General features: G+C 43.9%; 1 long non-coding RNA gene across 3 annotated transcripts in view; it reads right to left on the reverse strand.

The window, feature by feature from the left end:
• LOC307180336 overlaps positions 1-26,261 on the reverse strand; it is a 253,751-nt gene that overhangs the window by 222,884 nt on the left and 4,606 nt on the right. For 2 of the 3 annotated variants that reach the window (XR_013825722.1, XR_013825724.1), the window contains exons 3-5: positions 22,392-22,632; positions 10,112-10,206; positions 9,134-9,350 (exon numbers count right to left, since the gene is read on the reverse strand). This is a non-coding gene — a long non-coding RNA (uncharacterized lncRNA). The remainder of the gene's footprint in view (positions 1-9,133; positions 9,351-10,111; positions 10,207-22,391; positions 22,633-26,261) is intronic. The other variant, XR_013825723.1, reaches the window with a different exon arrangement.

A 26,261-nucleotide genomic window follows, 5' to 3' on the forward strand; every position in this document is an offset into this window, starting at 1 on the left:
TTCACTATATTTATGTGAGTCTAATTCTGAGTTCTCTTGTTACATTCCATTGATCTATCTGCCTATTCTTTGGCCAATACCACATTACTTTTATTATTGTATCTTTATAGTAAGTGTTGAAGTCAGGTTGTATCAGCCTTTTTTTTTTTTTTTTTTGCAATACGCGGGCCTCTCACTGCTGTGGCCTCTCCCGTTGCGGAGCACAGGCTATGGACGCGCAGGCCCAGCGGCCACGGCTCACGGGCCCAGCCACTCCGTGGCATGTAGGATCTTCCCGGACCGGGGCACGAACCCGTGTCCCCTGCATCAGCAAGTGGACTCTCAACCACTGCGCCACCAGGGAAGCCCTGTATCAGACTTTTGACATTGCTATAATCTTGCTATAAACTCTTATTAGTTCCAGGAGCTTTTTTGTCAATTATTTTGGATTTTCTTCATAGAAGAAAATCCAGTCAAGTGGGAAGAGAAGCTGGGGATAGAGTTGTCCTGCAGAAGCATCAACTGTGTTTCCCAAGATTAACACAAGCTTGACTGGAGATACAGGAAGTAATGCCGGACTCATGCAAATGAAGTCAAGGATCTAAGGTTGAAAATGCCAGGCCAAAATATACAACAAGAGAGTTGACGGAAAGTGAACTGCACTTCCACCACATACAGAAAAAAGGTCTGTATTTTTCATGGTTGACATGAGAACCCCATGAAAGTGAGTGTACTGATTCCTTTTAAAAGAAAGCAGTGAGTAGGAGCACACAGAGAGGCAGATGACTCCAACAGGCAATCTGAGGTCGCTTTAAGAAACTCTAATGTGCCCATAAGTGCATTAGCTGAGGATTTCCTCCACATCACAGAGCCCTAAAGCCTCATTACAATGTGACATACCATGTGAGGATATGTTGTTCTCCATGTTCACTTCTCTTTCTGGGGATCCCATCAAGAGTACTTACCAGGGGGCTTCCCTGGTGGCGCAGTGGTTGGGAGTCCACCTGCTGATGCAGGGGACATGGGTTCTTGCCCCGGTCCGGGAAGATCCCACATGCCACGGAGCGGCTGGGCCCATGAGCCGTGGCCGCTGGGCCTGCGCGTCCAGAGCCTGTGCTCCGCAACGGGAGAGGCCACAGCAGTGAGAGGCCCGCGTACCGCAAAAAAAAAAAAAAAAAAAAAAGAAGAAATAGTGACCAAATTCGAATCTGACTATGCTCTAAAGTTTTATAACAACACAGAAGTCATAGTGAGGACTGCAGGAGAGCCATGCATGTTTGCACTATTTGATAACACAAGGTAGGAGATTAAGACACACTGTGTCTTAATTTTCTTCCCCAAAACATATACTTCTATTATTTTTAAGGGACCTTTGAAATCACAAAAGAAAAGACACTCTCTGAAAAAACTCCCTGGTTTAAAGACCCCTGCATGGAGGTTGGGATACAGGTAAGCAATGAAATGATGTACTTTTAAAATTATACTCATGAACCTCCAGAAAACTCACCTCCTGGAAGGGCCCATCCATAAACATGTCAGTCCTCATTCCAACATGAGAATTATCTCCACATGCAGTCCAAAGAAAATCTTAACCATGCAGATGGGAACTTATGAGGCACAGTGGTTAGCGCCCCCGTTTCCGTACAGCTGAAAGCTTTGGCAATCTTGGATGCCTTCAAGCCTTGACCACTGCATAAAGCTCCTGATTCATATCAGAGGCAGGATACTGAGTGCTACCCTAAACACCTCTGTTCTTCAAACCCAGCACAACTAGCAGGGCTCCCTCAACTGCCAGACAAAAAGGAAGTTGAGGTTTTGTATTTTTAAATTTGTCTTTTAAAATATGAAAAAAGTAGTCCCTTGAGAAAACCCACTTGTATAAAGTCCCCTGTTTGAAGGATGGGGTTAAGTTTGGACGAGAAATGATCCTCCACAAAAACAAGGAGGCTACTAACCCAGAGACCTAAAGGCAGTTATATATATGATGAGGTCTGCACGTACTCTGACAAGTCGCAGAACACCAGGATAAAGGGACACTGGTTACATCCACATTGCTGGTTACACCCACAGACGGGTTCCTAGATTACTCCCAAATCATCACCATTTTATCACTTTCTCCTTTCCTTATTCTCTACTGTTCCCCACGTCTCTTGTGTTCTCATTCATTTTGCTGAGTGATATATACCCAAAAAAGCTGTGATTCTCTGACTGAAGACAGGACCCCAATCATTAAAAGAAACTTTCACAGGGTTATCTGGGAAAGAAGAAGACTAGCAGAATCCATTTCCACATACTCTTCTCCCATACATATGGTTTCCTACGTCAGATGGGCCCAAGAATGACTATGGAGCACATCCAGTGTCTCTTCCCTTCCTTTCACTGGCAACTTGTCCTATTTTGACCTTCAGGTTCTCACCTATATTCTTTTAAAAGGGCAGTGTAACCTTATCAGTCTCCAGATAAAGGGGATTAAAAGTCACATGGAGTAAATCTGTCAAAGGAAACTGAGTCGCTAATAGCTCATGCCATATGGGTAAAACAAGGAGATGGGGCTCCCTGAGGTACCACCACCAGCACTCACAAAAGTTCGGATCACGCTTTCTACTTTGGTGTTTGGAGACCTGATATCACAATCCAAGTGGCAGAAGGAGTACAAAGGCAGGGAATTCATATTTCCTAAATTGGTCACCAGGATTGAATTAATACCTGAAGCTGGAATCAAATCAATAGCCAACAAATAACCAAGTCTTTTCAGGGCCCTTTGCAGATACAAAAGAGGCTCCCAGAGAATACCAGGAGAATCTAAATACCCCCACATGACAGCTGGCGGATAAGTTTGGACGGGAGATAATCCCTATGAAATTCTCTTCGAGAGCGATGAGGAGGCATTTATTCCAGAATGAACTGAAATACTCACATATGTGGCAGAGTCTTCATGTACCCTGACCATAAAAGAATGAGGGGATGAAGCGATACTGGCTTTCTCCCACTTTTGAGGTAAGTAAACTGGATGAGGAAGTGCACTCAAGTGCCTACAATTAAGGGTGTAGTGGGTGAAGGTACTGTGGTTCTGACATGTCTCTGAAAGCCTGCCTTCATAGGATGATCTAAGTGACACATTCTCAAACATAAAAGTTTTGCTAGCGACTCCAAAGGCCAAAACAATAAACGCAAAGTACCTGATATTCCACAGCAAGGTTCTGAGGTATCTTACCAAAAATTAAACCAAAAATGGTTCAGCTGGCATTAGCCCACTGCACAGGCTTCTAGGATATAAAAAGTTGAGTTGGAAGGAGGAAAGGCATTTTGGAGCGAGTTGTCAGTTTAGCAGACATTTTCTTACCAATCCTGACTCTGGGCCTCCCTCCCCTTTGCCTAACCTTGCAATTAAACATTCTATTTAAATAGGAAGTACCAGCTGGGGAAATGCCACATTTAGAGCCCAAATTTATTTTCTAAATTGTGTGCTCCACTGGGTCCAAAATACTGGTTTTCTATCTATCTTACTCAGTCTAATCTCAGAGAATCTATGCAATCTGGAACGATATGGGGCCTGAAAAATCCAGTGAAATTCCCATGAAGCTGCCGACTACTGGGTTTGTTTTCCTCTGAAGGTGACACCATTGTCTGCTTGGATGTGATAGGGGAATAAAAATATAAAATGCAGTCCTAATAAGAGTCCTTGCATGTTGCTCCATTTGTAACGCAGGCGGGGATGTCAGTGCCATTCTTTGCAAAAGCATCTATTACATCTGTGGCCAGAGGGACCCTGGAAAGGAGATTAGGGTGTCACATCTAGTTCTCCTGGCTATAAGATATGGAGATCTCTTTTGTACTTGTGTGTGGCTGTCACTTGGGGCACATTTAGCAGGCTACCTTGCTCTCATGTGCTGGAATTACTACGTCTTATTTTGGGGCCAGATTCTGAATTGAAGATGGACTACCATGCCCTGTGTGGTGGTCTATCCAGGTGACCATGATCCTAACTTTGGCAGTTCAGGTCTGATGAGCTTGATGATCTTACTGATTTTCATCTTGGAAGGGTCCTTATCCATGTACCTCCACGGAGAACACAAAAATAGGTGTGCATCTTGGGTAATGTGCAGATGATTTTTGTTTCCGGGGAGCTGAGATATGATGATCCAGTCGGCACACTGTCAGACACCAGACCAAACTGTAAACTCACAGATGACTGCCCATGAGTGATTCAAAACGTAAAAAGGTGCATTTGGGGGGATATTTTTCCAGGGCAAGCACCATAGCCCGCATCTCCACTTTTCTTTGGGGTTAGACAGCTTCCGCAGCCCACTACAACCCATCTGCCTTAAACTTAGCTGATGAGTCCATTAATTAGACGCAGCATCTTCAGGAGCTTGGGTGTATCAAAGACACCGGAGGCTGAGGTGCTGCCGCAATATCTGCATCTGAGACAGCTACCTCTGGAGAGTGACCGGCTATCTTTTCCTGCACCTCTGAGACACCGTGAGAGCTCAGTTTGCTTCTTCCCTAAATATACCACTTTCACATAAAATGGACATTTCCTGTACAATGCCCATTTCGTTGATATTCTCATTTGGGACCAATGCCATGAAATGGGAGCCCGTGTGTAACAATCCTTGCTCTTGTTTTGTTACTCTCTAGATGTCCACTAGCACCCACTAACAAGCCAACAATAGTCTCTCAAATGGGGTACATCATGTGGCAGATTCAGGCAAGGACCATGAACAAACCCTTAAGCGTGCCATTGCCTAGGAGACCATATTTTTGCCACAATTTCCATTCTGCATAAATGTCAGCCACTGACAATTTCCCTAAAAATATGCTGCATAGATGACTGGCCCGAGGGGAAGGGTGGTCTGTACAGCCTGATGGGTAGTTTCTAATGCAGGATGTTGGTCAACTCCAGTGCTTGTCAGGTAATCATATGTATCGGGCTGAGCTGGATCCTCATGTAAACCATGACGTGCACCCAATACTGAATGAGGTTATCATATGCTCTTGCCCCCTTGTACAATCCCCCTTGTCTTCCTGGCTATCTCAAAATTCATTCTCTTTACTCCTTTCTTTCCCCTTTTCTGTTTCTGTCTAGTTTTCTCCAGGTATCCCCTGTTCTCACTCATTATGCTGAGTGATATCTCTAAATAATGCAGTGGGTCTTGGACTGAAGGAAGGACCCCAATCACTGAAGGAGACTAAGTAGAGCTGGGCAAGGAGAATCCTAGTCCCATTTCCACATATTCATCTTCCATATGTCTGGTTTCTGAAATTAGATCTGCCTATGAATGGCCATGGAGAACTTCCAGACTCTCTTCCCTCCCTTTTTGCAAGAGACTTGACCTATACTGATATACAGGGTCTCACCAGTATTTTTCCAAAAGGGCATTGTCAACTTAGCAGCCTCTAGGTGAGGTGGCTAAAAATACCATAGAGTAAATTTTTCCAAGAGGGACTTCCCTGGTGGCACAGGGAATGTGCCACCCCACGCACCCAATGCAGGGGGCCCAGGTTCGATCCCTGGTCAGGGAACTAGATCCCACATGCATGCCGCAGCTAAGAGTTTGCCTGCCACAACTAAGACCCAGCACAACCAAATAAATAAATTAACTAAAAAAATTTTTTTCCAAGAAGTTGGGGCCCAGATGGCCAACATCATAGGGAGCGCAACCTGGGTCAACATGGAGATAGGATCCCTGAGGTGCTACCACTTCACATGCTTCCAAGCATGAACTGTATTAAGATTTTGTATTTCTCATTTATTTCCACTTCAATACATAGAGAAGGTATTAAACTATCTCCCATATAAAGGTGAAGCAATTGAGGCACAGAGAGATTTAATGTCTCTCCCAAGGCCACCAGGACAATAAACAGAACCTAAATCACCTGGCCCCAAAAGCAAGAGGAAGAGAAGGTTTCACATCAGATGCAGGTGCCATCCCATGTCCTGAGCAGATCAAACTCCCCTTTCACAGTTATTCTGAGAATACAGCAATACACAGGCACTACCACTTTACCTAAAGTAAGTAAAGTACAAAAGGAAATGCACTCATTGTGCCTACAATTAATGGTGTAGCAAGTTAAGGAGGCGCAAGTCAGACATGTCCCCAAGTCTGTATTGAACAGGATGTAGAAAGCAACATGTCCTCTACTGTAAGAGATATGGCACAGACTCCAAAGGACAAAACATTAAATGCCCAATATAACCATATTCTAAAGTGAAGTGCTGGGCATCTTGCCAAAAAACTGATCAAAACTGGTTCTGCTGGCATTATCCCATGACCAAACGCAAAGATATAAAATAGTTTAGTTGGAAGAAATATAAAATTTTCAATGAGAGTTGTCGATGTGGTAGGCATATTTTGCACCATCATGACTCTGGGCCTCCTTACTCTGCTTCTAAAAGACATAATTGTATGTCTATCCCAGTCTCCCAATTCCTCCCACCTCCCCCTTCCCCCCTTGGTATCCATACATTTGTTCTCTACGTCTGTGTCTCTATTTCTGCTTTGCAAATAAGATCATCTATACCATTTTTCTAGATTCCACATATATGCATTAATATATGATATTTGTTTTTCTCTTTCTGACTTACTTCACTCTGTATGACACTCTCTAGGTCCATTCACATCTCTACAAATGACCCAGTTTTGTTCCTTTTTATGGCTGAGTAATATTCCATTGTATACATGTACCACATCTTCTTTATCCATTCACCTGTTGATGGACATTTAGGTTACGTCCATGGCCTGGCTATTGTAAATAGTGTTGCAATAAATATTGGGGTGCATGTGTCTTTTTGAATTATGGTTTTCTCGGTATATGCTCAGTAGTGGGATTGCTGGGTCATATGGTAGCTCTATTTTTAGTTTCTTAAGTAACCTCCATATTGTTCTCCATAGTGGCTGTATCAATTTACATTCCCACCAACAGTGCAAGAGGGTTCCCTTTTCTCCACACCCTCTCCAGCATTTGTTGTTTGTAGATTTTCTGATGATGCCCATTCTAACTGGTGTGAGGTGATAGCTCACTGTGGTTTTGATTTGCATTTCTCTAATAATTAGTGATGTCGAGCAGCTTTTCATGTGCTTCTTGGCCATCTGTATATCTTCTTTGGAGAAATGTCTATTTAGGTCTTCTGCCCATTTTTGGATTGGATTGTTTGTTTTTTTGATATTGAGCTGCATGAGCAGTTTGTATATACTATTGATACTATGTATAAAATAGATAACTAATGAGAACATACTGTATAGCACAGGGAACTCTACTTAATGCACTGTGGTAACCTAAATGGGAAGGAAATCCAAAAAAGAGGGGATATATGAATATGTATAGCTGATTCATCTTGCTGTACAGTAGAAACTAACACAACATTGTAAAGCAACTATACTCTGATAAAGATTAATGAAAAAAAGAAAATCGGATAGGAAGGCTTTGAGGTGTTTTACCCTAGAATTACAAGTGCAGTGCTTATAGACAGAAAACCAGTAAACTAGAACAGAAAGTCAAGAGATAGTACATATGAAACTAAAAACATAAAAAATCTGACATCTCAAACCATTCAGGGAAAGAGAAACTGCATAAAAATAATCTGCAAACGTATCAGATACATAAATGTAAAAAAAAACTGAAATCACACAATTACTAGGATAAAATATGGATGATTTCCCCCAATAACCTGTTGAGAAACTCTCTTTCTAACTATGACTGAAAATCTAAGTGCAATAAAATAATCGATAATAAATAAATAAAAGACATAATTAAACATTCTTTGTAAAAGGGAGGCTCCCTCCTGGGGAACCGCCACATTTAGAACTCAAACTAGGTTTCTTAAGCAAGTGTTCCACTGAAAACTGAGCAGCAGTCATCCCTTTCTCTTTTTCAGTTTCTTCTATGAGAATCCAAGCCATCCTGCAGTGGTACCTGCTACCTGGCTATTCAACAGAGCATCACCGATCCAGCAAACATCTCAAGTAGCTCAAAATGCTGAGTATTTCTCCCTACAATCAGGCATCATTTCCTGATTGGATGCAGCCAACGAATCCCAAAATGAAGCAAAGTCTAAGTCTATTACAGAAATTCCCCAATCTGCCCTGAGAATGGGTTTGGCAATACGATACTCAGAAAAGGTATCTACTGCTGCCTATGACCAATGGTACACTTGAAAAGAGAGTAGAATACCAGCTCTAGCATTTTTGTCTCTGGGACCCAGAGATCCCCTCTACTCAACTGTACAGTTGGCACTCTGCACATTTCCATGATTCCATGGCCTCATGTGATGAAATCTCTAGGTCTTGTTTTGGGCCAGGTCCCAAACTGCAGATGAATTACCACTGCACTTGGCACTGGTCCTAACCTGGGCAGGACATGTCTGATGAGCTTGTTGATTCCACTGAATTTCCCTCAAAGGGTCTTTATCCACGGGTGTTCATAAAACACATGAACAGACGGTTCATGTGCACCTTTAGTATTCTGCTGATAAGGTTCACTCCAACAAAGGCTAAAACTTGATCACCCAGTCTTTCAGCTGCCAGCCACCAGCCCACACTACCAAGACATAACTTCTACCAGGAGTCGGTAAAAATGTAGCACGATGCATTTGGGGGCTTATTCCCCAGGACAAGCACCACAGCCCAAACTCTACTAATTGAGCAGAATTCCCATTGCAGGTACAGGTGTAAATGCTTTTCTTTGGTACTGTGCAGCTACATTGGCTCACATTCACCACTAGACTTTAATTTAGTGGATAAGTCCATAAACTAGACCCAACCACCCACAAGAAACTTGGTATACCAAAGCCACCAAGTAGCCTGAGTTGATGACTCAAATCCATACATCTAAGAGAGCCATACCTGGAGAGTCACTGGATACATTTTCCTATAGCTAAGAGACACCACTAATGCCCAGTTAACTTCTTTCCTTGGTGTGCCACTTCCACATAAACATGAAGGCTCATTGGGTTCTAACAACTTTATGCGTTTCTCATGTTACCAATCCCTTGATAGGGATACGAGGGTTTAAAAACCCCTGCTATTGCTTTGTTGCTCTCTCGATGTCCATCATTACTCACTAACAAGCCAGCAACAGTCTTTCAAATGGAGTGTGCTCAGTTGCGGTGTCAGACTAGCACCAAAAACAAAAGCACAAATGGCAACGTTACCTTGACATCCTCAAAGAGACTGAGCTGCCGGGCTTCCCTGGTGGCGCAGTGGTTGAGAGTCCGCCTGCCGATGCAGGGGACACGGGTTCGTGCCCCGGTCCGGGAGGATCCCACATGCCATGGAGCGGCTGGGCCCGTGAGCCATGGCCACTGAGCCTGCACGTCCGGAGCCTGTGCTCCGCAATGGGAGAGGCCACGGTAGTGAGAAGCCCACGTACTGCAAGAAAAAAAAAAAAGAAACTGAGCTGCCAATGTTAGACATTATATTAATGACAATTTCAGGAACATTTTTGAGTGCCTTTAGTGACATTAATAGACTATAAGCCATTATTTCACTGATGTATGAATGTGAACAATGACATATTAGAAAGAGAAAACAAAACCCCAAAGTGCATCATTTCCTTATTTGGGTGGCTATTTCTTAATATGTGACTGGTTAATCTAGTGCCAATTACTAAGAAGTTGGACCAACTCTCTAAAGCAGACCATCTGCTGCTCTTGTCCCTTCCAATCTAAATAATGTCATCCATGTAACGGTACCGGGACACCTGTGATGAGGTTTCAGCCTTCCGTGCTTTCTGACCTATCTGCTGGTGGAAAACTGCGGGTCTCATCGCATTGCCACATTAACGTATAACATACTCTGACCCATGAAGGCAGACTCTAATCACAGAGGTTCCGTGGGAGTTGAAAAAAGCATTAGCATGTCCATCACTGCACACAAGACCCTTCAGTATACACAGCGGAGTCCGAGAATGTTATGATATCGGAACTATAAAGGCCAGGAGGACTGCTGCCACACAGAGCTTCATCTACAGTGAGGCATCAAGTACCCTTCATTCTTAATCTGGCTGCCTAGGGATACTGTAGGTGGTACAGCCTCTTTAAGCACATCCACCTCCATTAGTCCCTTGGTCAAGGTAGAGATCTTCTTTTATACATCCTTCCAATCAGAACTCTGCCCTGCTTTACTGATACCTCATGGCTGGGTTGGGGCAGCCTGCTGGGCTCCCAGTTGTCCACTTGTCCCAGCACCACTGTTCTATCGTGGCACTTCCCCATTGGGAACACCCCTACAATCAAGAAAAGAATTACATAGACTTAACACAACTCTTCCCACACTCAAGCAGTACTGGTTACAACAACGTGTGTGAGTCTTGATCAGCTGTGTGTTTCGATCTGGCTGGGGAGTGACGTGCCTCTCCACCTCCCACAGAAGTTAAGTTTTGTGTTCCCCATGTGGACGCACAGACCCTGAGAAAGGGAATGTGGTAAGCCTTTCACTCCGAAGAAGGAGGAACAGGGATTATTTCCCCCTTACTTCAAGCAAAGGACAAAGAGCTTCAGAAAGTCTGTCTTATGTCCTGTGGAGTCTGCAAAACAACCATAAGACAATATCTGGCTCATGCAATGAAGTCAAGAACCGGGGGCTAGAGCTGCACCTGCCGGAAGATACAGTAAGAACGCTGGCCTGCGAGTGCACTGCGCTTCCACCACATGCACAAGAAAGGACTGTGCTTTTCCTGTCCACGTGTGAGCTCTGCAATGGTGAAATGACCTGAGCCTGCATTAAAATGAAAGCACTGAAGAGGATCCCTTGGGGAAAAGAGGGAAGCAAAACACAGTGGTGAGTCACAACCTTCACTGGTCTAGAATGAGTCTAGTGCCCAGTCAGAGAACAGGTACATTCCTGAAAGCCTGCATTGAACGGGAGGTTGAACACATGCCCGCTCAGGTAGACATCTGACAGAGGCCCACTTATGTGTTACACTGTGTTCTCCCCAAAACTCACATGTTGAAGCCCTAACCCCCCAGTGCCTCAACATAAGACCTGATTTGGAGATAGGGTCATTAGTGAGATAACCAAGTTAAAATGAGGCCATTAGGCTGGCCCTCATCCAATGTGTCCTTCTAAGAAGAAGAAATGTGGACACAGGCACATACCCAGGGAGAACACCATGTGAACATGAAGAGAGCCATCTACAAGCCAAGGACTCAGTCCTGGAAAACCCCTTTCCCTCACATCTCTCAGAAGGAATGAACTTTGCCAACACCTTGGTCTTGACTTCCAGCCTTCAAATGATACAATAAATTTCCATTGTTTAAGCCACCCAGTTTGTAGCACTTTATTATGGCAGCCCTATAAACTATTACAGACTCCAAAGACCAAGACAATAAATGTCAAATACTTTCATATTCTAAAGTGAGGTGCTGGCCAGCTTACAAAATAATGCACTCAAATGGGTTCTGTCAGCACTAGCCCATTACCCAACACAGAGATATAAAAGAGTTGAGGTGGAAGAAGGAGAAAAGAAATGTTACAGAGAGTTGTCGACATGGTGAGCATTTTCTCCACACTTATGAGGGAGGGACAAATATTGTTTTCCCCTAGCTGCAAACTGGTGATAAAAGCTACAGAAAAGCTAACTGATGCCCATGGGGGTTGAGAAACACAGGAACTAGTGTCTGACTCACCCAAGTAAAACCAAGAGGGTGGGTCTGGATGTCCCCTGGAGAAAGGACAGGAAGCATGCACCTGGGAGTGAGCAGCAATTCCACCATTTACAGATCTTTGATTTGCTCTTCTCCCTAAGCCCTTCTCTATCTGGGGATTGCATTGGTGGGGGACGGGGACAGTGAGAATGAGCAATTTGTCAACTGGGGAATAGATGGAAGATAAAAAGGCAGAAGTGGTTTGAAAATATGAGAGAAAAAGAGGCCCCCTGAGAAAACTTACTAACGCAAAAAACCCTGCTTGAAGGGTGATAGAGAAATTCACAGAGGAGATGCTTCTCCAAGAATAACAAGAAGGTTACTAAAGAAGACCTAGCTGAAGTAGTCACGTAAGTGGCAGGGTCTGCATGCACCCTGACAATCCAGAGAAGGATGAAAGGAAACTGGGTTACATGCATATTGTACCCCACATGGTACTCAATTTCTCCCATCACCCCCCTTTTCTCACTTCCTTCCCCTTTTCCTGCTTTCTCTCCTTCTCCCCAAGTCTCCCATGTTCTCATTCATTATGCTGAGTAATAGCTACAAAGAATGCAGTGATTCTCTAACTGAAGACAAGCCCCCAATAATTCAAGGAGACTTTCCTAGGGGTAGCTGGGCAAGGAGAATTCCACTAGAATCCATGTCCACACACTTATTCTATATGAATGGTTTCCTAAGTTAGATCTGTCCACCAATGAACATACAGTACATCCAGAATCTTCTCCCTCCCTTTTCAAAATCAACCTGTCCCATTTTGACCTACAGGATGTCATCTATATTTTTCCAATATGGCACTGTGATGTCATCAGGATCCAGAAAAGGGAGTCGAAAATCCCAAAAAGTAAAATGTCAAAAGCATCTGGGATACTAACCACTCAGTCCATATGGGAGCTCGGGTTAAAATCAACATGGAGATGAGGCCCTTTGATGTACTGCTACCACCCCACATGCAAAGTCGGGATCAAACTTCCTACCTCGGGGTCCTGGAGGCCAAACATACCACAAACCAAATGACTGAAGGAGTACATATACGGGGAGCTACTTTTCGCTAAAATGAAGGACTACACACACTGGTTGTTGGGATTGAATCAATACCTGAAGCTGTAGTAAAGTCAACAGCCAACAAATGCCAAATCTTAATACAAAAGAGGCTTTCCAAGAATGCTACCTAGTATAAATCTCCCTCTTGAAAGGTGGAGGAGAATTCTGCAGGAAGATAACTCAAAATGAAATTCTCTCTAAAAACAAAAAGGAGGCATTGCCTGCAGAGAGAGCCAAAGGCAGTCACATATGTGGCAGGGCCCTCCTGCACCCCACCTATAAAACGATGGGATGAAAGAATACTGACTTCCCTCCACTTCTGAGGATAGGTAAAGCGGATAAGTTAATGCCCCTGCATTATAAGAGCTTTGCCGGATGCTCCAAAAAGCCAAAACCATAAATGCCAAGTAACCCACATTCTTAAAGTGTGAACCCAGCTACCTTGCCAGAACCTTGAACAAAGCTGTCTATGGAGGTATCAGCCCATTGCCCATCTCTGGGATATAAAAAGTTGAGGTGGAAGGAGAAGGAAAGGAATTTTGAAGGGAGTCACCAGCATGATAAGCATTTTCTCCCCCGTTCTGTGGGCCTCCTCCACCACCTTCTCAACCTCATAATTAAACCTTCCATTTAAATGGGCTGTACCAGCTGGGGAAATGCCACATTTAAAGAACAAACTTGCTTTCTTAAGTGTGTGCTGCACTGGGAACCAAGCACTGGTTGTCCACTTATCTTACACTGTCTCTTCTCTAAGAATCCATGCAATCTTTCAATGGCACCTGCTGACAATGAATGACATGGGGCATGAATAGCCCAGTGAAAGCCCATGAAGCTGGCCACCACTGGGTACGTTTCCCTCTGAAGGCGGCACCACTGTCTGATTGAAGTTGGCAAATACAAATATAGAAGTCCAAATAAGAGTCCTTGAGTACTGCCCATACTTGCTACGTGGACAGGCACATCAGTGCTGTTCCTTGAAAAGCTGTCTACTCCGTCGACGGCCAGGGGTACCCTCGAGAGGAGGTTAGGGCACCAAGACTGGTACTGCTGGCTATGGGACCCAGACATCCCCTCTCTACTTAACTATGCAGCTGGCACTCGCACTTATTTCCAGGATTCCTTGCCCTTAGGTGCTAGAATCACTAGATCTTGTTTAGTGGTCCAGGTGAAGATGGATTACCATGCGCTGTGCGATGGCCTATCCAAGTGACCATGGTCTTAACACGGGCGTCACAGGTGATGAGCTCCTTGATTCTACTGACTTTCATTCTTGAAGGGTCGTTATCCATGGGTATGCACAAGGGCCAGAAATAGGAGGTGAGCATCTTGGGCAATATGATAATAATTTTTGTCCCCACAGGGGCTGAGATTTGATCATCCAGTGATTATGCTGCCTAACACCAGCCAACACTGTCAATCCATGGGTTCTTGCCCCATAGTTAGTCAAAATATATCCAGGTGAACTTGGGGCAGTGTTGCCCAGGGCTAGCACTGCACCCCATCACTCCATCCATTGTGTAGAATCGCCTTTCCCATGCACAGATGCAAGCAGTTTTTTGTTAGGTTGTAAATCTTCCCCAGCCCACTACGACCCATCTGCCTTTAACTTTGCTGATGTTTTCATGAACCATATCCAGGCATCCTCAGAAACCGGGGTGTACTGAAGCTACCAGAAGGCCGAAGTGCTGACATACTGTCACATACACAGTCCAACTAAGAGTCGTTGCATAGATTTCCTCCACTGCCACCAAAAGGTGAGATGTTGGCAAAGTCTCTGCATCTGACACAGCCATATCTAGACAGTGACTTTTTGTACCTGTGTGACACCGTTAATGCCTAGTTTACTCCTTTGCTAAATTTACCACCCTCACATAAGGTGGATATTTCCTAGGCAACACCCACTTGGTTGGTGGTCTCATTTGGGAGCCACCCCATGGTATGGGAAAAGTCAGGGGGTAACAACACCTGCTCTTACTTTTTTTTTTTTTTTTTTTTTTTTTTGCGGTACACGGGCCTCTACTGTTGTGGCCTCTCCCATTGCAGAGCATAGGCTCCAGACGCGCAGGCTCAGCGGCCATGGCTCACGGGCTTAGCCGCTCTGCGGCATGTGGGATCTTCCCGGACCAGGGCACGAACCCATGTCCCCTGCATCGGCAGGCGGACTCTCAACCACTGCGCCACCAGGGAAGCTCTGCTCTTACTTTTTTACTCTCTCAATACCCAGAGGCACCCACAGCAGGTAAGCAGCAGTCTTTCAATGCGGGATATTGTAGCAGTTTCAGCAAGGGCCACAAACAAATCCCAGAGGGTGCCCTTGTCTAATGGCCACATGTTTTTGCCACAGGCTCTACTTGGCATAAATGTCAGTCACAGACACTTTCCCTCAGAAGTACTGCACAGTACTTGCCTGAATGGAATCATGCTCTGTACAGCTTGTTGGAGAGTCCTGAGACAGGTTGCTGGTCAAATTAGATGCACTTTAAGATGTATAATGTCACGGGCTGAGCAGGATCCTTATGTGAGGTATAAAGCACATCCAGGACTGAGCAAGCTTATCATAAGCTGTGCAAAATGTGGTCTTCTAGAAATTTTTAGGACATTTGCTTTTACTGAATAGACTCATCGATTGTTTGTAGACATCAGATCACATGGTTTCCAAGAACTATGCTTGGGAGGTTGGCTGCTAATTCTTTTTTTTTTTAATTAATTAATTTATTTATTTATTTATTTTTGGTTGCGTTGAGTCTTCATTGCTGCACGCAGGCTTTCTCCAGTTGTGGCGAGTGGGGGCTACTCTTCGTTGCGGCGTGCAGGCTTATCATTGCGGTGGCTTCTCTTGTTGCAGAGCATGGGCTCTAGGCACGCGGGCTTCAGTAGTTGTGGTACATGGGCTGAGTAGTTGTGGCTTGCGGGCTCTAGAGTGCAGGCTCAGTAGTTGTGGCGCAGGGGCTTAGTTGCTCCGTGGCATGTGGGATCTTCCTGGACCAGGGATCGAACCCACGTCCCCTGCATTGGCAGGCGGATTCTTAACCACTGTGTCACCAGGGCAGTCCCTGGCTGCTGACTCTTACAGGGTTAATCTTCAAGCTCTGGTTACTCAGATATTGGACTGCCTACCTAAGACAAACGGTATGTTGTCCTTAGCCTTTTGATTCAGAATATTGTCACCCATGTAAAGTTACCAAGACAACCTGGCTGAGGTTTCAATCTTTTCTATGTCCCAGCCTGGAGAAAAATCAGTTTTAGGTCTTTGTGAGGCAGCACATTGAACATATATTGTGACCTGAGAACCAGTGAAGGTAAATAGGCCCTGATCCCATGGATGCACTGGGACTTGAAGAAAGCATTAGCATGCCCACTATTACAAGCCAGGCTCCTCAGTCTGCGCACAGAACCTGTGATCATTACGAAACCGGCAAGTTCGGGTGCAAGGAGGACTGCTCCTCACTGAGGCTGCTGTACGGTACAGTGAGGCATCTAGTACTTTCTTGGCTTTTTTCATGGATAATTCAAGGCTATTTTAGGGTGGTAGAGTATCTTTAAGCACCTCTGCCTCCATGAGTTCCATGATCAGTATAAGGACATCCTTTCACCCAACTCCACCTTCACAACCTAGCGTCACACACTGCTTTACTGATACCTCATGGCTGTGCTGAGGAAGCCTGCTGGGCTCCCGGCTGTCTACTTGTCCCAGCACCACTGTTCTATCGTGGCACTTCGCCATTGGGAACATCCCTTATAATCAAGAGAAAAATTACACATACTTAACCCAATTCTTCCCACAATACACTCACCCATACCAGTTACAACACCCGGCATGTGTACTGGTCAGAAAGGACGCACCTATAAACTCAGATAAGCTCATTCTTCGGTCTGAGAATTATTTCCAAATCCAGTAAGTGCAAACCTTGACCATGACATCAGGGGCTTCTACACAGCATAGTTCCCAGTGTTCAAAATTGCCAGAATGATCTGGCAACCAAGGTACAGTCAATTCCCCAACACACTTTAACCAGTGCATAAAGCTGCCAATCGCTCTTACAGACGGAGAGCCCTTGAACTCCACCCTGGACCTCTTTTTGTTGAAAGAAGTAAGGTATGGGTAGAAAGGTGATGCTGAAAGCACTGGATAAACATCCTCCTGAAGGGCATCAGCCTCAGCAAGGTTTTCTAGTTGACCTTCCACCTGTCGTTAGCAAGGATGTCATGGCCAGACTGACTTTGAACGTGGGGTCAGTCATTAGATGACCAGGTAATCTCCACTCCTTGTCCTCCAGCATGACTGGCGGGGCGCCAAGGGCCCAAACACATATAGTCAGTCTCACTGGGCATTTGTACAAATCTATCCCTAATATGACTTCTTTCCTACTTTTTACTTATATACCTCAGTACATTTCTGCATGACTGACTGCCCCTTGTCACAAGACAACTTATCAGTGAGATCTGCTACTGCCCCCCAAGTCCTGTCCCATACTTAGCTAGTCAACCTGTGGGATCTCATCTGTATTTTTCCAAGAGGGCACTGTGACCTTATCAGCCTCCAGGAAAAGAGAGTTTAAAATCCCATGGAGTCGGACTTCCCTGGCGGTCCAGTGGTTAAGACTCCACACTGCCAACACAGGGGGCACGAGTTCGATCCCTGGTCGGGGAACTAAGATCCCACATACTGCACGGCACAGCCGAAATATAAAAAATAATAATAATAATAAAATAAAAATACAATCCCATAGAGTCAATCTGTGAAAAGCAAGTGGGAAAGCCCCAGGTATTCTCGCCTCTTTATGATTATAAGACAAACAGGCCACTACTGCAGCAGTTTTGTAGGAGCAACAAGTGTTCTCTCAGAAACACAGAATTCTTTAGTTTGTGAAAGACAACAGTGGTTCTTTGCATGCAAGATTCAGTGTGTGAGCCCATTTACATTAGCTCAAGTACTGTAGTTGACAGACAGGCCCTGACTTTTATTGGGGATCGTAAGACTCCCTTGCTGGTGGGCATGCAAGGCAATAGAAAATGACACCTTTAACTCACTAATCAACATCATTATACAGTGAAAACTTTGGATATCAGACAAATTTTTCTGATACCATATGAACATTCAAAATTCAAACATGTAACACATTTCAATACCAATGACATATTGTTACATAGTATAGACAACGAACTGGCTCACAGGCCTCTCAATGACAACATCACTTTTAAGTTTTTATCTTTTTACTGCAAGTTCTCTCAGATGCATTCAACCTGTTTCTCACAAACAGAAACCACAGGTGTTTTACACGGACACCACAACACCAGCTTCCGGGAAACCATCTAACTCTCCTTGGCTGGGAGCCCAGGAAATAAGGGGTAAGGGGGGCAGGAAGTGCAACTGGCACTAGTAAGCGCAGGTTTGCACACACGTTTGGCCATTCTGTGGGCCTCAACAAACATACTTTTATCAATAACTAGACACCAAACAGACAGGTAATGCCAATCCTACCTCTTCCTACCTAACCCTCCAAACTTTTTTCAACAGGTAGCAGACACTATCCAATCCTAGAGAACCTACCTTACCCTAAACTGGCCCACACACCTCGAAAGAGGTTGGACAGAGGGAGAACCCTTATGTTCCCCTCCTCACTGACCATGGATATAAGGGTGCACTACCAGATCCCAGGGAGCTATACCTCTCATAACCTGGCCTGCACTGCTCTACCAGATCTGGGGCGCCTTGATTTCTCCTAATCTCCTCTCGCTGTACACCCAGATTAGAGAGTCTTATCTCATGCACTAACCCAGCCATAGGATCCTGAGGACCACAGATCCTAGACGCATCATCTCTCCTAACATGGAACAGGCAATCCGTTAGTGGGGAGACCCTATCCTCCTCTCGCTGTACACCCAGATTAGAGAGTCTTATCTCATGCACTAACCCAGCCATAGGATCCTGAGGACCACAGACCCTAGACGCATCATCTCTCCTAACATGGAACAGGCAATCCGTTAGTGGGGAGACCCTATCCTCCTCTCACCCACTGACAGGTGGAATGTGCTACCAGATGCAGTGGAATCTATCTTAGGCAGTAACCTGTCCAGGGTGGCCTCTTGCCTAGGAAAAGGGCATCATAACTTTTCTCAGCCACACATCAGTGCCAAGTCTGGCATCTCATGCACAGAGACATGCAAGGCCAAGGCCAAGGCTCAAATTATTGTCCCACCAAAAATACAAAAGGTCACTTTTACATTTTGACATTTTAATACTTACAAAGACATCAAAAAAAAAAAAGAAATGAGGCAAAACTGTCAGCTCCCCATGACCCTTGTCCTCCACACCAAGCTGATGACAGGGCAACAAAAGGGAGCAAATGGCCTCGACGCAAGTTGTAGGATATCCCGTCATGGAGGAGGCACCACTAGACTGCAGCTAAGTGGTTTTCGATTCCGCAGCTCCGCACTCAAGCGTTAGAAGGGCAGAAATGCCCATGTCTCGACAGACCCTGAGTGAGTGAGAAAACTGCCTCGTGGAGATGCGGTTGCAATGGCTGACCCAAGGGCAAGAGCTTCCGAAACCTTCACTTCTGCTCCCTGGAGCGAGAACAACACAGAGCCTCGTGTCTGGCTCATGTAGAAAAAGTAGCTGGGGCTGGAGCGGCCCCTGCCCAGAAAGACAGAAGGAGGCTGACATGGGACAGAACTGCACTTCCACCAGCTGCAGCAGAAAGGAAGGTTCTCCAAGGTCGACACGTGGACCCTGAGGAAGCGAAACTGGTGGGCATTTTCTCCACTCTCACGAAGGAGGAATGAAGATTACTTCCCCCCGCCTCAAGCAAATGACAAACAGCTTCAGAAAGCTTGACGTAGGTCCCCTGGAGTTAGAGGAACAGTGGGACTAGAGTGTGACTCATGCAAACGAAGTTGAGAACCTGGGGCAGAAACTGCCCAAATCAGAAGGTATAATATAAAGGCTGGCACAGAACACAGTGGCTTTTTTACCACCTGCATAAGAAAGGACTGTGTTTTCCATGGTCGACATGTGAACCCTGCTAAAATGAGTGGACTAAGTTTGTCTTAAAACAAAAGCACCAAGACCAGTGCCTAAAGAGAAAGAAAACCTCAACAGAAGGGAGGGCCACAAAAGCCTATATATTTAGGGGAAGTCTAATGCCCAGACAGAAGCTGCACCCATGGACCCTTCAGGTAAATGGAGACAGATACTAGTATGGGTATCTCATAGGAACAGAAGCTAGAGATGCAGCTGCCCTGTAGAAGGATTGTCTTCCAAGGTGGACATGTGGACCCTGAGAAAGGGACAGTGGTGGGCATTTTCTCCACTGTCATGAGAATAAAGATAGCTTCCCTCTGACCTTAATCAAGTGAAAAGGAGCTTAGAAACACTTGACTCGTGTCTTCTGCAGTTAGCAAGACACAAGAACTAATGTCTGATTCATGCAAATGAAGCCAAGTATCTACAGCTGAAAATGTCCAGCCAAAAGATGCAATAAGAGGAATGGCATAAAAGTATACTGCACTTAACGCCACATGCAGAAGAAAAGTCTGTATTTACCATGGTTGACAACAGAACCTGGGGAAAGTGAGTGTACTCAGGTTGTTTTAAAAGGAAAGCACCAAGATGGAACACCTAAAGAGGCAGATGACCGCAACAAAAGTGTGGGCCACAAGAGAACAGGGTCTGACAGGGAGTTTGTTGGCCAGTCAGAGGAAAGGCACTGGATGTGACAGGAGTCTGCAAGTGAGTCCCTTTAGGAAGCTCAGAATGTACCCATGAGAGTGTGAGCTCAGAATTGCCTCTGTATCACAAAGCCCCAAAGCCTCATTACAACTTTGCCAACCATAGGTATATGTTACTCTCACACAAGCACCTCTCTTCCTGGGGATCGCATCTGGAGTAGCGGGGCAGATGGATAGATACATCCATCCTATATAAACATATATACAAATCACTGGCAGGATGGCAAAACTCATGACACAGACAGTTGCATATGTGGGGGGTCTCCATGCACCGTCCATGACGACTCCTACAAGGATGGGATAAAGAGACAATGGCTTACCTCACTTTACCTGAGCACAACTTCCCAGTATTCTCCTGTGCCCCTCTTTTCTCTCCTTCTCTGTCGTGTTCCCCTTTTTCATTACTTTTCCCCACTTCTCTCCTATTCTCACTCATTATGCCAAGAGATATACCTAAGAATGCAGCACTTCTCTGGCTCAGGTCAGAGCCTCAATCCTACAAGGAGCCTTTCATAAGGGTACCTGAAAGAGTCCTAATAAAACCAGTTTCACATTTTCATCTTCTATATGTATGTTCTCCTAAAGTATATCTACCTAAAAAGAATCCTGGCCCTCAATCACATCCACCTTCCCCCCTTTTCATAATCAACTTCTTATATTTACAAACTGTAAATCACTTAGAAAAAAAAATTTGTAAATCTTTGTGACCTTGTGTTACACAATAGTTTCTTAAGTATGACACCAGCAGCACAAGCAACCAAAGAAAAAGTAGTTTAATTGGAAATCACCAAAATTAAACAAATTTTGTGTCAAGGGACAGTATCAAGAAAGAGAAAAGACAATCTATAAAATGGGAAAAAATATTTGCACATCATATATTTGAAAAGAATTTAGTATTCAGAATATACAAAGAACTCAAAACTCTACAGTCAAAAGACAAACAACCCAGGACTTCCCTGGTGGTCCAGTGGTTAAGACTCCACGCTTCCACTGCAGGGGGCGTGGGTTCAATCCTTGATTGGGGAAGCAAGATCGCACATGCCACGCAGTGTAGCCAAAAAAAAAAAAAAAAAAAAGACAAACAACCTAATTAAAACGTATGCAAGCACATGAATAAACATTTCTCCCAAGAGGTTATACAAATGGCCAAAATGTGCATGAATATCAATGCTCATTAAGGAAATGCAAGTCAAAACCACAATGAGATACCACTCCACATCCACTAGGATGGCTATAACCAAAAACACAGACAATAACAAGTGTTAGCAAGGATTTGGAAAAACTGGAATCCTCTTCTATTGCTGGCCTGCAGTGATGCAACCGTGGTGGGAAACACTTTGGCAGGTCCTTAAAAATTCAAACACAGAGTTCCCATAAGACCTAAGAATTCTAGTCCTTGGTATATACCCAAGAGAACTGAAAACATATGTTCACACAAAAATTTACCCTCAAATGTTCACAGTACCATAATTCATAATAGCCAAAAAGTAGAAACAACCTAAATGTCCATCAGTTGATCAATCCATAAACAAAATGGTTACACAGTGGAATAGTATTCATCCATGAAAAGGAATGAAGGATTGATACATGCTGCAACATGCATGAACCTTGAAAACATTATACTACATGAAAGAAGCCATTCACAAAGTAACAGATATTATATGATTCCATGTATACGAAATGCCCACTATAGGCAAATCCATAAAGTCATAAAGTAGATTAGTGCTTTTCAGGTGAAGGGAGAATGGGGAACTGAAAGTGACTGATAAGAGGTACTGGGTATCATTTCTGAAGTGATGGAAATGCTCTGGAATGAGCAAGTGGCAATGTTTGCACAACACTGCACATATACTAAAAACCAATGAACTATAGTTAATAATACTGTATTGCATACTGGATTGTACACTTTAAAATGTTGAAATCTTATGTATTGAATTATATCTCAATAAAAACTGTAAAATAAAATAACAATAAACATTATGAAACTCACAGGTTGTGTGGGTCTCAAATTCAGGAATGGCTGTCCCAGGGCATCCCATGAGACTGTGGCCAAGATGTCACCAGGGCTGCAGTCATCAGAACTGACTGGAGCTGGAAGATCCGCTTCCAAGGTGGTGCAGTCCCAGGCTGGCAAGGTGGTGCTGGTAGCTCATGGAAGGCCTCAGTCGCTTCCCATGTGGGCCTCTCCAGAGGCTGCCTGAGTGTCCTCATGACTCTGTGGATGACTCCTCCTAGAATGAGAGAGGGACAAATGTTGCTACCTCAAGCAAATGACAAAAAGTTTCAGAAAGCTTGTGTCTCCTGTAGGTTGAGTATCACAGGCACTAGCGTCTGACTCACTCAAGTGAACTCTAGAGGCTGGGGCTGGAACTGACCCTGGCAGAAGGGACAATAAAATGGCAGCCTGAGATTAAACTGAACTGCCCACAAATGCAGAAAAATTTGTGTTTCCAGGGAACACATGTGGACCCCACAAAAGACAGTGGTCTGAAACTGTCATAAAAGGAAAAGCAGCCAGGTGGGCCACCCAGGGGAGCAGAAGGATCCCAACACAGGGGTGGGTCACAAAAGCCTAGGGACTGAGGGAGAGTCTAAGCGGCTATTCAGAGGAAAGACAAGGGATGTGGCAGAGCCTGCATCAGGTCCCTCATGGAACCTGCGAATGTCCCCATGACAGTGTCAGACAGGGATTCCCTTCATACCACAGAGCCCCAGGCCAGGCTGCAACTTTGTCAACCATGTGAGGGTGCACCCTTCCCCCACAATCCTCACATTCTCTGGACCCCATTCTAGATCAGAAACAGTATGTGGTCAAATCTACATTTAGACATTTATGTCACCATGGACTAATGTCTGTGAGTGCCATTGGAATTTTAGCTCAATAATAGTAGGACGTGTCTCTTTTGTTACTGCTGCACCCCAATGACAGTGTCTGGCACACAGCAGGTGCTCAAAAAGTATTCCTGATCCGTACCTCACACCATAGACAAAAATTAACTCAAAAAGGCTCAAATACCTAAATGTAAAAGCTATAACTATAAAACTCGTAGAAAGAAACGTATTATATCTTTATGACCTTCGATTAGGCAATAGCTTCTTAAATATGACACCAAAGCACAAGCAAGCAAAAAATATAAATTAGACTTCATCAAAATTAAAAACCTTCATCAAAATTAAAAGGACACTATCAAGTAAGTAAGAAAAAAACCCCAGAGATGGGAGAAAATATTTGTAAATCATATATCTGATAAGGGTTTAGTATCCTAAATATATAAAGAACTCTTACAACTCAACAACAGAAAGAAAAACAACCCAATTATAAAATGGACAAAAGATTTAAATAAACAGTTCTCCAAAGATGATATACATGAAAAGATGCTGAACGTCATTAGTCATTTGGTAAATGCTAATTAAAATGATATCACTTCATATCCTTCCCATGACTATGACCAAAAAAACAGACAATAACAAGTGTTGAAGAAGATGTGGAGAAACTGGACCCCTCATACACTGCTGGTGTAAATGTAAAATAGGATAGCTGCTGTGGAAAACACTTGGGCAGGTCCTCAAAAAGTTAAACATAGAGTTATCATATAGCCCAGCAATTCCAGTCTTAGATAGATACCCAAGAGAATTGAAAACATAAGTCCACATAAAAACTTGTAAATGAATGTTCACAGCATCATTATTCATATTAGTCTAAAAGTATAAACAACCTGAATTCCCATCAATTTATGAATGGGCAAACAAAACTGGTATATCCATACAATGGAATATTATTCAGCCATAAAAAGGAATAAAGTACCAGTACATGCTAAAACATGGATGAACCTTGAAACCATTAAACTTAAGTGAAAGAACCCAGATACAAAAGGACAAATATTGTATCATTCTACTTACATGAGGTATCTATAGTAGTCACATTCACCTGTGGCTAATAACCTGCCTGCCAATTCAGGGGACATGGGTCCGAGCCCCGGTCTAGTTAGATCCCACATGCCGCGGAGCAACTAAGCCCGTGCACCACAACTACTGAACCTGTGCTCTAGAGCCCACAAGCCACAACTACTGAGCTCGTGTGCCACAACTACTGAAGCCCACGCACCTAGAGCCTGTGCTCCACAATGAGAGAAGCCACCGCAATGAGAAGGACGCACACCACAACCAAGAGTAGCGCCCGCTCGCCACAACTAGAGAAAGCCCACACGCAGCAATGAAGACCCAATGCAGCCAAAAAAAAAAGACAGTATGGTACTGGCACAAAAACAGAAATATATATCCATGGTACAGGACAGAATGCCCAGAGATAAACCCACGCACATATGGTCACCTTATTTTTGATAAAGGAGGCAAGAATATAGAATGGAGAAAAGACAGCCTCTTCAATAAGTGGTGCTGGGAAAAATGGACAGCTACTGTAAAAGAATGAAATTAGAACACTCACTAACACTATACACAAAAATAAACTGAAAATGGATTAAAGACCCAAATGTAAGGCCAGACACTATTAAACTCTTAGAGGAAAGCATAAGCAGAACACTCTATGACATACATCACAGCAAGATCCTTTTTGACCCACCTCCTAGAGAAATGGAAATAAAAACAAAAATAAACAAATGGGACTTAAAATCTTTTGCACAGCAAAGGAAACCATAAACAAGACAAAAAGACAACCCTCAAAATGGGAGAAAATATTTGCAAATGACACAGCAAACAAAGGATTAATCTCCAAAATATACAAACAGCTCATGGAGCTAGCTCAATATCAGAAAAACAAACAATCCAGTTAAAAAATGGGTGGAAGACCTAAATAGACATTTCACCAAGGAAGACATACAGGTGGCCAAGAGGCACATGAAAAGCTGCTCAACATCACTAATTATTAGAGAAATGCAAATCAAAACTACAAAAGAGGTACCACCTCACGCCAGTCAGAATGGCCAATATCAAAAAATCTACAAACAATAAATGCTGGAAAGGGTGTGGTGAAAAGGGAACACTCTTGCACTGTTGGTGGGATATAACCACTATGGAAAACAGTACGGAGGTTCCTTAAAAAACTAACAATAGAACTACCACATGACATAGCAATCCCACTACTGGGCACATACCCTGAGAAAACCATAATTCAAAAGCAGTCATGTACCACAATGTTCATTGCAGCACTGTTTACAATAGCCAGGACATGGAAGCAACCTAAATGTCCATCGACAGATGAATGGATAAAGAAGATGTGGCACATATATACAACGGAATATTACTCAGCCATAAAAAGAAACGAAATTGAGTTATTTGTAGTGAGGTGGATGGACCTAGAGTCTGTCATACAGAGTGAAGTAAGTCAGAAAGAGAAAAACAAATACCGTATGCTAACACATATATATGGAATCTAAATTTAAAAAATGGTTCTGAAGAACCTAGGGGCAGGATAGGAATAAAGATGCAGACGTAGAGAATGGACTTGAGGACAAGGGAAGGGGGAAGGGTAAGCTGGGATGAGTTGAGAGAGTGGCATGGGCATATATACACTACCAAATGTAAAACAGATAGCTAGTGGGAAGCAGCCATATGGAACAGGGAGAGCAGCTCGGTGCTTTGTTACCACCTAGAGGGGTAGGATAAGGAGTGTGGGAGGGAGACACAAGAGGGAGGGGATATGGGGATATCTGTATACGTATAGCTGATTCACTTTGTTATACAGCAGAAACTAACACAATACTGTAAAGCAATTATACTCCAATAAAGATGTTTAAAAAAAATTGTTATTTTTAGTGAGGTGGATGGACCTAGAGAGTCTGTCATACAGAGCGAAGTCAGAAAGAGAAAAACAAATACCGTATGCTAACACATATATACGGAA

Source organism: Stenella coeruleoalba, assembly GCF_951394435.1.
Source record: "Stenella coeruleoalba genome assembly, chromosome: X".
NCBI lineage: Eukaryota > Metazoa > Chordata > Mammalia > Artiodactyla > Delphinidae > Stenella > Stenella coeruleoalba.